The following is a 14,845-nucleotide window of genomic DNA, read 5'->3' on the forward strand; positions in this document are numbered from 1 at the left end:
GCCATATGAGGTCTTAATGTTTGCGGGACAAATTTTTCCTTCATGATGCCACCATTAATTATTCTGTATAATGTACTGGGAAGCTGGAAAAAAAATTCAGAATGGGGTAAATTTGAAGAAAAAATGCATTTCTCGACATTCTTACGGGCTTCGGTTTTACAGAGTTCACTGTGCAGCCAAAATGACATGTCCCCTGTATTCTATGTTTCAGTACGATTCCGGGGATCACGCGGCACTTTACTCCGTGTGAACTCACCCTAACTCTGCTTTGCAATAGAGCAATTTGAACTGTGACTATGTACAGACTGTTTTCTTACATTGGCTTTAGTGACAGTCCTAAGGGTCCATTAACACAGAGTAAAAACGCGCTCATTTTGGCAAAATACACATGTAAAGAATGTTATTGAAGTCAATGGGAGTCTTATTTTTACACGTGTATTCTTTACACGTGTATTTTGTCAAAATGAGCGCACGTTTACTCCATGTGAATGGACCCTAATAGTGAAAATCTTTTCTTAAGGGTTCTTTGGGCAAGTCATTTTTTTCCTGTTAAATATATACACTCTGCAATTCATGGGAAAACATTGATTCTGCCTGGGCTAATCTAAAAAATCTCCATTTGTTAGGCTAAGGTAGGCTACATAGCAAAAAAATGCTGTAGAAACACTGTACAGACCGCTAGCAGAATCAGAAGCAGCAGATTCAATATTATTTGGCCATGGTTCAGAGGGCTGAGCAGACGAAGGGTCCATTTACATGGAGGAAAATGGCGCTTCATTTGGCGCTGAATTTTCCACGCTGAAAAAAAGGCATTGAAGTCAATGGGAGGCTAAATAAAGCGCCATTTTCCTCTGTGTGAATGGACCCTTAGATAGGCGTAAGCCATCAGGAATTGGCTCAGGAGAGCATACATGTGTACTCATTATGTCTTATGTGTTCGCCCAGGTGTTACACAAAAGAGAATGTACAACAACAGGGTATATCAAAAACTGCACGGTGTATACTGGAGGCAAGCCGTTGACTGTGCTTATCTGAAAAGAGACCAACATGACAAGAGGCACAGACCATTACATTTAGGGCCCATGCACACGGAGTTAACGCGAGCGCATTTTAGCCTAATACACGTGTATAGAATACATGTGTAAAAATAACACTCCCATTGACTTTAATGAAATTTTTTACATGTGTAAAAAATGCGTCAAAATATGAGTCATGTTTTCTGGTACGTATTTTGACGCGTTTTTTTTACACCTGTAAAAAATTTCATTGTAGTCAATGGGAGTGTTATTTTTACACGTGTATTCTATACATGTGTATTATGCTAAAATGCGCTCGCGTTAACTCTGTGTGCATGGGCCCTAAATGTAATGGTCTGTGCCTCTTGTCATGTTGGTCACTTTTCAGATAAGCACATGGGCCCTAAATATGTAAAACTGAAATGCTATTGACCACTTTTAAGGTATAAGTTTTGAACAGCTTTTGCTTTCTGGCAACATATGTATCATTAAAAATTTTTTACAATATACTTTATTAAGACATGCTGGCTCCTTTCCATGAAATCCTGCACTGAAATTCACTTTCTGTCCACTATGTATTCTTTCTCCTGTTTGGGTCACTGGGCCTCTTGTGCAATGCAGGGAATATAAGGCTGTGTTCATTCTAACAATTGTCATCTTGAGTATTGTAAAACACAGAACGTCTTTGAAGTGTCGCCCACATTGCAGCTTTATCTGTATTATTTCTGAAGATATCCCATGTTGAAAACAGTCGTGACTGTCATATTTATAGGCAGCTGCAATTGTTCCAAGTCCTGACTGTGTCTTCGGTGGGGGATATCTCCAGAAATAATAAAGGTAAAATGGTTATCTTGATATCATTTGAAATCTGAGCATTGTGTCAGATCCAGAAGTGGTTCTACCTTTTATAATGCCAGAGCTATGTGTTTGAGGTTACCCCCAACCTCACTTTCTCTATGTTGTATCGGTACTTCCCTTTACTTCAAGTCAGCAGGGGTGAGGATTTCTGCTGCCAATAACAGGGAAATAATGCAGAGGGGACAGAAAGTGAATTTCTTTGCACAATATCATGGAAAGAAGCCAAAATCCACTAATAAAGTATATTATAGTGGAAAAATAAAAGGGTTTCCAAAGTTTAGCTATGCCTTAAGTCCACAATCTACAGAAAATATGTACATCTATTGAATAAATGGATAATCACTCCAAATTCTATATAAAACTATATTTCATTTCATAGAATAGCATGCAGTAAATATTAAAAAGTACGGATAGTTTCCACATTGTGCGAGAGCAGCATCAGCAAGAGGAAACAGTATGGTGTATATAGATTATACACTGACTATACAATAATGCCTTCCACACAATCACAAAGGGCAGTATAATCTCTTGCCCTGTGTAAGGCTTAGGCCCCATGTTGCAGAGACGCAGCTTTATTTGTTGCAGATTTTGCTGTAGTTTTTGAGCCATAGTCAGAAGTGGATTGAGCATAAGGGAGGAGTATAAGAGCTTCATATATATTTCACATTCCTATTGTAGCCATTTTTGGCTTTGGCTAAAAAAAACCCAGCAAAATCTGCAACAAAAAAAGTTGCGCTTCCACACAGTAAGGGCCAGTTCACATGGAGTTTACGGGCATGCATTCTGGCACGTATATATGTATCAGAATGTGAACGCTCAAAACAGATCCCATTCATTTCAATGGGTCGTTCCGGGCGTATAACGCGCATAATTTTGCGGCCGCGTAAACTCCGTGTGAACTGGCCCTTAGGGTGGTAATATGTGGGTTGCCAGGGTGCCCGCACACATTGAAAGCAATAGGGAAAAAAACCTCCCATTGATTTCAATGGGTAGCGCTTGTATGCCGGCACCCATTGAAGTCAATGGGAGCTGGTTTTTACGTGCTCATTCTGAACGTGTTTACGTTCAGAATGAGAGGAGCATATACTCCGTGTAAAGGCTCCCTAAATGTGTCATTGTCTATATTTTTTCTATTTTTAAAAAATTTAATTACATGTCTAGTTGCAATGCAAATTGCTATAACTCCTACCCCATAAAGAGGTGATCCATTCGCCTACCCCAAAATGTTTAGTCCTCAGTCTTGCTACTCATTATATAAGTGAATTTATAAGCAAACCGCATTCTTCTGTTGTGAACTACGCCTATGACTTCTCAATATACTTCTATAGCAGGGGTAGGGAACGTTTGGCTCTCCAGCTGCTGTGAAACTACAACTCCCAGCATGCTCCATTCACTTCCATGGGAATTCCAAGCACAGCAGAGCAAGTATGCATGCTGGGAGTTGTAGTTTTGCAACAGCTGGAGAGCCGTACGTTCCCTACCCCTGTTCTATAGGATGTCTCTCCTTTCCTTTATTTTCTTTTTGGTTGTTTATTCTACATGAAACAAACTGTAATTGCTGCTCTGTAATTATTGGAGACTTCTATTAAGACAAGTTGGATGGAAATAAATTTGGATTTCATTGTCTTCTGTTGTAAAATAAACAATACTCAAAGAAACATTTCTCTTTTTCTTCTTCTGCAGTCTTATGGTGCTTGCTTCTAGTCATTACCACACAAACAGTATAAGTATTTATATGTGCGTGCTTCAAGAAGGGGAACATAAGGCATTTATTACAAATGAATTCCAAATAATTAGTGTAGGAGATCATGAAATGTTTGCTGAAAAATGTTTGGGCTGCAGAGCAAACAGGAGGGGTCCAACATGTTAATGGGCAATCTGTACTGCTTCTGCCGTTCCCTGGGGCTCCTGCCACAGGTGGTTCACATTTCTACAACAGGAAAATATGCAGTATGAAATGGAAAATTTTCCTATTAAAATATTTTCCACTACATAACCCGAACATTAAACTTTATGGCGTTCACGAGAAAGTGGCCGGAAAGTGCTTTACTCTTATCTTATTAAGGGATCCAGTCACTGCTTGTAGACTATGCCAGTAGATAATTTTGGTATTACTTACTGGTAGTATTATTGCTGAACTAGATGAAATTAGTAACATAGTAGTTACAATGTCCTGCACCCCATGCGGCTGCTAGCAAAAAAACAAAAACACATACATATAGCTTGGTGGATTTATCACTAGAATCTACACTTTCTCGAAAAGATAATAATTATTGTTGTACTACAAAAGTCATCTTACTTTGCAGCACTGCACAAATATTGTTATCCTCTAACTCTAGTACACTAATAGAATAATAATAAATCCACCAATACGTACAGAATGTCTTAATTAGGGTTTGGGTTAGGATTAAGGCTATAGATATAATACTTTATTATACCTGTTTTCTAAAAAATATTCTTACTATGCAGTATAACCTAAAACTATACCTAAAAAAAAGAAGAAAAAAACCCCTTGTGTATGTGAAAAATGATCTTGTAAGAATGTTAAAAGTCAGTAGGAGCTGCAAATATACAGTAGAAGTGGCTATAAACTGGTTCTTCCTTCTCTTACCGGACTGCTAACTGTGCAGGGTTTACAGACATCCTTGTAAAGTCAGAAATTTCATAAATCTAAAGTTGTGTATTTGAATGGCATTGTTTAATGAATTCCCAATAACTTTAATGAGTATTGCTGTTGAAAGAATGTAATCAAGTTGCTGAGTAAAGGTAGTAGCATATGTTCACACATATGGATAGTATTGACCCTTTTTTTTTTTTTAATGTAGATTGTGAGCCCCACATAGTGCTCACAATGTACATTTTTCCCTATCAGTATGGTTTTTTTTGGAATATGGGATGGAAATCCATATAAACATGGGGAGAACATACAAACTCCTTTCAGATGGGTGTGAACGCATTGCGGTTCTTCTCGCACCGCTTTGAACAGAAAGTTTACGAAATTTTACATTTATAACTATGGGAAAGGCACCAGCATTTCCGTAGATATAATTGACATGCTGCGACGGTTTTGAAAATCGTAGCGTGTTCGCACTGCAATTTTTTCCGCAAAGTGGGCATCGGATTTGCATGAATCCCATCCACTTTGCAAGTACTGTAAAATGCCGCAATTTTTCCCACAGCATTTCTGTCACGGCCAAATCACGGCGTTTTTGGCCCGTGAGACCCTGGCCTGAAGGAAGCTTTTTTTTTCCACCAGAAAATTTTTTTTTTGCAGAACTCATAGAACTGTATGGGGAGGCATTTTTTCTATACGTATTTTGCGTCAAAATCAGCATTGACCCTAAAGGCTGAGGCCCCACATTGCAGAAATGCAGCTTTTTTTGCTACAGTTTTTTGACACAAAGCCAGGGGTGGAATGAGCAGAAGGGAGAAGTATAAGAACTTCCTATATATTCCACATTCCTTTTGTAGTCACTCTTGGCTTTGGCTCAAAAAAAGGTAACAAAATCTGCAACAAAAAAAGCTGTGTTTCCGCAACACGGGGCCTTAGCCTTAACCCATTTTGAGGCTTTTGTCAGCATATTTTCCACCACACAAACACTGGATACACAAGATATTGAACACTAAGTTTGCTGGAGATGCAATTTAAAAAAAAAATCTGTAGGGATGTTCCTTAAGACTACCAATCTTACCAGTACTGAGATGATACATTTGGATAACATTTGGCCATTGAAGTGGGAGCACAATGCTAGTTTAATTTTTTAAGGTTTCCATTGACTAGTGTAGGAGGTAGACTTCACTGAACTCAAACTGTTAAAGCAAAATAAAAGAAATATGTTTGTTATTTTTGTCACGTTAACTCCCTCTCTGTGAGAAATGGAAATTGTGTGAAAAATTTTCTATTAAATATACTTTAAGTATAAAAAGTATTTCAATTCATGTGCACAGTATTGTCCGCTAATGTGTATTTAGTTTATGCCCATACATCGCATTTTATATTTTTTAATGTTGTGCCATTTCTTTACTAAAGCATTTGTGGACCATTCATGTTGAGGATAAACAGTATTGACATCACAGTATGGAGTATGATTTAGGGTAGGTTCACGAATCTCGTACGGGCAGTGCACGGCAAGCACACGGACCCAATTATAGTCTATGGTGTCCGTGTACTTAACTGCACAAAGTTTGCAGTTGCGTTGGTATTCCATTTGGGGGGGGGGGTCCTCATGCGGATGGAAGCCAAACGCTAATGTGAATCGGGCATTAGGGCAGCTGAAATAAATGATAGTCAATTTAGTCATAGGAGTAATGTCATTGATGCCAAGGCCCTAATTGAAAATTTAATCCCGTTTTTTCCTGCAGTACTTTTCACAGATAGTCTACAACGTTCCTGCTTCAGTTATACCCATACAGAAACCACTAGCGTTTCCATAGATATAACTGACATGCTGCAATTCCCAAAAATGCAACAGTTTTGGAAATTGTAGCATTTCTACTGCAGGTTTATTTAGCAATCTGTGGATGGTATCCACGCAGGGACTGTAAAATCCTGCGTTTCTTTCTCTGAAGTTAAACTGCAGCGTTTACGCCACGTGGGGCTTCAGCCTGTTTTCTGCAATCTTCTGGAAGTGATTGAGTATAGCCCTTAACAGAGGGACCAGAAAATGAAGACACATACAGACCTTTTCTGTGCTTATAGTATTACTAATTTTCCTTATCTTCAGATCTGTCATTAAACCACTCAAATCTAATGATAGGATATGGCTCTTCATTCTGGCCAAATCTACACAGCAAATCTGACAAATGATCTACAGAGAAAGCAATGCATCTGCTTATTGTGTCTGCTCCAGTAGCCAGTACGAAAACTAAAATATTTCATGTGAATAGTTAGATATAAAATATACACTATAAAAAATAGTTTTAATTATGCAGTTTCTGATGATAAATTCCATCTAATAACTCTTCTTTAGTGAAGATCTAATGAAGAACAATTTGCCATTTAATATTCTATTAAAAAATAGAACATAAGGTATTTAACAGCACACTGCAAAACAGTAATTGGATATTAAAATATAGAACATGTATAACAATACAAAGTCAGAAATTAGATAAATTGTACAATACAAATGCAGCTATACAATAATGCTTGAACTGATGATAATGATAGCAGCTTTTTCCTCTCTATGTATTTATTTGCATTATAAATAGAGCTGAGCGAGTAGTCTTCGAGTAGGTGTTCGATTGAATACCACGGTATTCGAAATACTCGTACTCGATCGAACACTACTAGCTGTTCGAAGTTTAAGGTTCGATGCAGAACCAGCGTTGATTGGCAGAATGCTATACATTCTTCCAATCAACGCTGGTTCTTCTCTTACCTTTAGAAGTCTTCTCCGTGCAGTGTCCCCGCGGGCGTCTTCCGGCCTAGGCAGAGCCGACTGCGCATGCGCGGGCATGCCCTCGCATGCGCAGTTGGCTCTGCTCAGGCATCGGACCAGGCAGGGCCGACCGCGCATGCGCAGTCGACTCTGCCTAGGCCCCGATGCCTAGGCAGAGTGAATTCCAGCCGGAAGACACCGCGGGGGCGCTGCGCCGGGAGAAGACTTCAAGGAGAATCCAGCCCGACCGTCACTCGTGCACTTGGTAAGTATAATTTTATCGAATGTTGCCTACCCCTGAAACAAGCATTTCCCCCCATAGACTATAATGGGGTTCGAAATCCGTTCGAACAGTCGAACAGTGTGCGGCTGTTCGAATCAGATTTCGAACCTCGGACATTTTAGTGTTCGCTCATCTCTAATTATAAAATATTAACTAACATTTCGTGAATGAGTCGTATTCTGCGAACGTGTACATTACAAGCATATGTTTCAATGAACAAGTTTGGCAGAACTAACACATTTCCAACTTCATATTCACTCTAATGTAAATGGAATTAATCATAAAGTATATTGTATTTTCCACCTCTAGATGAAACATTTTTAAATTCAGTGTGATCAGTATCATAAATTCAATCTGTGATACTAAATGTTTTAAAAAATATTTACTGCTCATTGCAAATAGTGAGTGTACTACCAAAATATGCATATTTATATGTTCAGCATATTGCAAATAAAAATATAACCTAATAATTAATATGTACAACTATCTTCATGCAACTTTGCTGCAAAAGTGATTCTATGCAACAATTGCCCCAAAAGTAATAATAATAATAATAATAATGTTTTATTTATAGAGTGTCAACATATTCCACAGCACTGTACAATTTGTAGGGTTCATGTACAGACACCATTGTGAATAAAGTATACACTAAAGCAACCCTGTTATACAAGCATAGTGGGTATATAAAGCTGGTAATAAATTTGTAAATTGCGCTAAGTACATGGCATGCACCAAACATAATTATGTCAATTTTTATTAGGCTTCTAGCATATGACAGTGAAAAGCGGATAAGGGAGAGACACCGAGTGCACTAAGTGTAGTATTAGGTTGTGTAAAAATACGTCAGGATAGTGACTCAATGAATTGGCCTCTCACCTTATGGAGTTGTGAATGAGTCACAATACTTTAAATCACTTGTCAACAGAGCAATTCAGGTGGGAGTGGCAGCGGTACAACCTGCGAACACTGGAGATACAAATAGTTACAATGGACAGCACAAGGACCAAGGTCCATAACAAGTATCTGCGCTCGCTGGTGGTGTATACATAACACAATCTAAAGGTTCTGTTGAAAACCTTTTTATTAGGATATAAATACAGCATGACATGACACGTTTCGAGATTCAAGCAAGCCCTTTATCAAGTGCAATTTAACTGCAGTAGTGGCGCTGTACTAGGGTGTGTCTGCCTTGACCTTATAAGAGCCATTGTAAGCTTGATAATGATTATAGATGAGCGAACAATAAAATATTAGATATTCGTATCGAATATTCCCTCAATATTCGAGTATTCGAATAAATATCGAACCCCATTATAGTCTATGGGGAAAAAATGCTCGTCTCAGGGGATCCCACTCTTTGACTCAGGAGAGTCACCAAGTCCACTATGACACCCCAGGAAATGATGCCAACACCCTGGAATGCAACTGGGACAGCAGGAGAAGCATGTCTGGGGGCATCTAACATGCCCAAGTCACTGTATTACGTCGGGATCCCTGTCAGCTTGCGATATACGGGAGCTGACTTTTTCCCATAGGAATGCATTGACCAGCATTGATTGACCGAATGCCATATAGAGTACAGCATTCGGCCAATCAATGCTGGTTCTGCCGGAGGCTCATCTGTCAGGAGGCGGAGTCTAATATCGGACCAGAATGGAGACTGCTGTGGACCGATCTTAGACTCCGCCTCCTCCGGCAGAACCAGCGTTGATTGGCCGAATGCTGTACTCTGTATGGCATTCGGCCAATCAACGCTGTTCAATGGATTCCTATGCCAAGATGTAGCAAAGCTGGCCGTGCGCTCAGCTCAGCTACACTGGAGATCGAGCTCAGCGCATGGCCAGCACTGTTACACCGGAGTTGAAGCAGAGCTGGCCGTGCACTCAGCTCGGCTACACCAGAGATTGAGCTTAGCGCACGGCCACATCTGCTACACTCAGCTCTGCTGCATCAGAGATCCTCCCCTGCGCAGTTATTGGTGCAAAAAAAGCGCCAGGGAAGGTGGGAGGGGATACAAATTTTTAGTGCGTTTGCCTTGTGGTATTCAATTGGAATAGAATACCTCAAACGGCCTGATATTCGATCGAATATCTATTCGATCGAATAGTGTTCGCTCATCTCTAATAATGACATAATAATCCTACTAATGCTGTCTTCACAAGTAATGTGCAACATGTATTGAAAAGTAATTTGTTCCCATAATGCAGTAATTAAATAACAGATATATATAGGACAAAACTGCAAAAGAAGGAAACAAAATGATACAGACCAGCAGGAGAACACAACGTGATGTCTTTCGTCAGCGCCTTTGTTAAGGGAACAAGGGATGCGCAGCTAGAAAGTGAAAAGTTTAAATTGCAATTATTATCAGACATACGCCATTTTAGTGCACAATATGTTGCACCCAGCTTGTGTCCCGAGACTCACAATCCAAAAAATGGTAAGTGGTTATCCTGGGCACAACTTTAGAAGTGTTCCTCTCTGACATAAGTTGGTCACAACATATTGCGCACTTCCTGTAAAAATTGCCATTTTCACCTTTCACCATCATCTGCACATTCATGTCTGGAAAATAAATTAATGTAACATTTAAAGGTTAAAAATGTTCACGGTACTCCCGGTTAAATTCCTTGAGCGGTGTGGTTTTCAAAATCGGGTCACTTGTCAGGAGATTCCACTTTACTGGTATTTCAGGACTCTGCAAAAGTAGCGCAGCGTCCAAAAACCAAGCCGTCTAAATCTGTGCTCTAAAATCCAAATGGCGCTCCTTCTGTACCCAGCTTTGCCCAGAGAGCAGTTTATACCCACATGTTACAGTATGTTATTCTGTGTATAAATCATTGTTAAGAGCAAAGAGTTTCAGATTAGACTTGAAATGTAGAATTTGTATAGCAGTATATGAATGTAGTTTACACAGCCCTGTACACAGTGGGTAATGATGCAGATCAAATCTAAAGTTTCTTATTCATTATGTGCCAAATTCTTAATAATAGAGCCCATGGTCTCTGAGAACACTTGTTCTTCTGATGCAAAGAATTCTATTTTTTTGTTTCGACTAGAAAAAAAACTGTGTGTAAAGTTGCTGAGCTGTTTTATTTGAACAAGTCTCCAATTTTGCCACTTTTTTCTTAATGATCCCTTCTGAAACATCTAAAACTGTACTTCAAGATCTATACTTTAAAAGAAAATTTATATGGAAAGTGTGGTTTATTATAACTTTCATTAATCATAAGGGGCTCATTGGTTTAAACATTGACTAAATCCTAAAATGTATCTGACTGGGTTTAATAGTCATGGCGAACACAGCCAGAGATTCCTAAATGTCCGCATTTTATGGTACTTTCGTTTAATAATTCAGTGCTGCAATTGAAAGCCAAAAAGGCAGAAGGTTAAAAATGGCAAAATAGTTTGTATGTTATTGCTTAAATTTATAGTAAGGGAGCCTTCACACGGAGTTTACGCTCGCTTATTCTGAACATAAACTCGTTTAGAGTGAGCGGCGTAAAAAACAGAGCCCATTGACTTGAATGGGTTACGGCATACGCATGCTCCCCATTGAAATCAATGGGAGGCTTTTTTACCTATTGCTTTCAATGTGATATGCCAGCACCCATTCAAGTCAATGGGCTCTGTTTTTTACACCGCTCACTCTGAACGAGTTTACGTTCAGAACGAGCGAGCGTAAACTCCGTGTGAAGGCTCCCTAAGATAGTCTAAAGAAGTACAATGCATTTATTCTAATGAGAATGATAAGAAGAACTCTAAATGCGGTGATAAAACTTTCCTCCTGAACACAGAGGAGGCCTTATACACAGGTCTATGAATCATGGTTGTGGGCTGTCCATGTTCTCCATGGACAACACACAGCCCCATTATTTTCAATTGGTTTATTCAAAGGTTTGTGTAAATGCATGCACCATAATGGACCATTATGAAGACCAAACCTACCCATTGACGTCTAGTGGTTAGCACTGCAGCCTTGTTCTCCCCGTGTTAGCATGGGTTTCCTTCCACACTCCAAAGACATACTGATAGAGAATTTAGAATGTGATTCCTAAATGGGACAATGGCTAAAAATGTCTGTAAAGAACTGCAGAATATGATGGAGCTATATAAGTAAGTTATGTAATACGGTCTGTATTTTATAAATCCAGTGCATTGAAAGTTCTTGAAAAACACATACTGTGCAGTGTATCTGCAAAAGTATATTACATAATTTAAACATTCAAATCACCTCCCTTTCCCAAGTGTCTTTCCAGCATCTGCTGTAATAGTAAGGGCTCGTTCACATCTGCGCCCGGGCCTCTATTATGCAGGTTTCCGTTTCCTGCACGAAACAGGGCAGGAGATGGAAACCTGCAGGCATCTTTCAAACCCATTCCTTTGAATATGTTTGAAAAGTGTCCGGTTGTGAGCGCTGGTGAGCGTTTTATGCTCTCCGCGGCGAAACCGGGTTTTTTTAACCGGACACAGAGTCGGACATGCTGGACTCTGTGTCTGGTTTTAAAAAAACGGTTTCGCCGCGGAGAGCATAAAACACTCACTGCCACTCACAGCCAGACCCGGCATGACAGGTTTCTGTCTTCTGCATACAGAAGACGGAAATTGAAAGCGGAAACTCGAACGCTGGTGTGAAACCAGTGTAAGGCGAATGTCAGCTCCTGTACTGTACTATTACTTCAATAGGAGAAACGTCTGACACCTGGAGGCTACAGATGAACTGTGTTGGGCCCTGATGTCTGGCCCTGTGGCTAGATCAATATCAATTCAAATCAAAAAGGTTGCATTTTGGAGAATTTAAAATGTTAAATGTATAAAAGTAAGCATCAGCAAAGTGTATGGTTAAAGTCGTAATTTGTATCCACTGCTTACCATTTGTTTTCCCATAGACATACATGTCACTTTCACTTTGACATTACTACAGCTGTATTTGGCTTAAAGAGCTAGAAATTGGACAAAGGGTGGAGGCTGTTCAGGTGATGTTGGGGCAACAGTAGCATTATTGGAGGTCGTAGGCCTTCCTGAATAGTTGAGTATGGTTATCTTAAAGCTTGCGATTGTGGGGGTGGTGGTCTCATGTGTTGTGGTAATGAATAGAGAGGAGCGAGTACTGTTCGGATCAGCCGATCCGAACAGCACGCTCCATAGAAATGAATGGATGCACCTGGTACTTCCGCTTTGACGGCGGCCGGCTGCTTAACCCCCCACGTGCCGGTTACGTCCATTCATTTCTATGCGAGCGTGCTGTTCGGATCGGCTGATCCGAACAGTACTCGCTCATCTCTAGTAATGAATTCCAGAGTACGGGGGATGCAGAGAGGAAGTCTTGGAGATGGCTGTGTGAAGAGTGGATAAGAGTTGAACGTAGTGTGAGGTTCAGAGGTTACTTGTTGGCAGGTAGTGGGAGATTAGGTCAGAGATCTATGGAGGGGGCAGGTTGTGGATGACTTTGAATGTCAGCATTAAAATTTTTAAACCTTTTCACTGTGTGATGGGTAGCCAGTGAAAGGGTTAGCGAGGGGAGCGGCCGATGAAGAACGGGGAACTAGGTGGATTAAACAAGTTGCACAATTTAAAGAGGACTTTTCACTGATTGAGGCACAGGCAGTTTTATATACTGCTGGAAAGCTGACAGTGCGCTGAATTCAGCGCACTGTCGGCATTCCCGATCTGTGCCCGGTGTAAAGCGCTATCGGTCCCGGTACCATAGCTCTTTACAGTCAGAAGGGAGTTTCTGACAGTTAGCCAGGGACGCCCTTCTGCCCAGCAGCGCCTATTGCGCTGTACAGTGTGAGCGGGGACGAAGCCTCTACAGTATGTACTATCCCTTATGATCTGACTACATTTACTTCACTGTTTTCCAGCATCCACAGTATTTTTTACATTTGTCCTTATGCAGAGCTAACTATATCCACTCCCATATGAAAGCTGTCACTATGACGTCACTACATATAAACACTCACTTATGTTGATTTCTCTGCTAAAGGCTATTATTTATCACCATACTTTTTTGCTGGATTACATTTTTTGTTACATATTTACACATTTTTTCAACTACCACGTATGTTCTTTGACAGGCAGCATTGGTCCCCTTATATGTATATGTTTATGTCTCTGCACTGAGTTGTATCAATGTTTTTTAATATTTTCAAATAAATCATTTTTTTACATATGATGATTCCATTGTCCATGTTCTAGATTATTTTTTTTGGATTATCATCTAAAATTTGTTTGCCTTTAGTTGTTTTTTCGTATTTTTCCAGTGTGAGCGGGGAGGAACGCCCCCTTCCTCTGCTCCCAGTGCTCGTCCATAGACGAGTATTATCAGGAGGGGGAGGGGGCATTCCTCCCCGCTCCACAGTACAGCGCGATAGGCGCTGCTGGGCAGAAGGGCGTCCCTGGCTAACTGTCAGGAACGCCCTTCTGACTGAAAAGAGCTACGGTACCGGGACCGATAGCGCTTTACACCGGGCACAGATCGGGAAAGCCGATAGTGTACTGAATTCAGCGCACTGTCAGCTTTCCAGCAGTATATAGAACTGCCTGTGCACAATCTGATGAAAGGTCCTCTTTAACTCCTCCCCGCCAGAGGAATTTTTAAATTTTCATTTTTGGCAATATATAAGTATATTTCAGCTATACAAACTATTAAGTTAAAAGGGATCTAAAAGACTATGCAGTACTCCTTTGAAATATCAGTATCCTGTGCATCTTTCATATGTGTTTTCATATGCTGTTATATCAACATTGTTAGTACTAATGGAGTTGATGATTTTTAAATTATTCCTTATCATTCTTTAATAGTGTTTTTGATTGCCCAGCGATGACACTAAGCTGTGAGGAACGCCCCACCGATTGTACTTGTCCCCATAAATAGTACTGGAAGGGGGGGGGGGGGAATCATAGCTGGGCAGTAAGAAATATCCTCTCTACAATACAGGGATAAGGACTAGTACTGTTAGGAGGGCGTTCCCCACAGCCCAGCTAGAGTGTCAGGAATGGTTTTCTGACAGTGGGCAGACATCGGTAAGGGCACAGATATCAGTGCACTGTTGGCTTTCTAGCGGTACATAATACGCACGTGCCCCAAGGACATGAAAGGTCATCTTTAATCTTGGTAAAGTGCCTATATACTTGTAACATCAAACTTTAGTTATATGCAGTCAGTTGACTACTTAGCTGTTACCATCTGTTGAATGTCTATGCTGTGTTAAATCAGGTACAATTTCCATTCCTTTTGTGATTGTCCCCACTGTAGTATTATGATGATATACATGTAATTTTTCTTTATTTCTATGTTATTAAAAACC

The sequence above is a fragment of the Leptodactylus fuscus genome, chromosome 3 (genome assembly GCF_031893055.1).
Source record: "Leptodactylus fuscus isolate aLepFus1 chromosome 3, aLepFus1.hap2, whole genome shotgun sequence".
Classification (NCBI taxonomy): Eukaryota; Metazoa; Chordata; class Amphibia; order Anura; family Leptodactylidae; genus Leptodactylus; species Leptodactylus fuscus.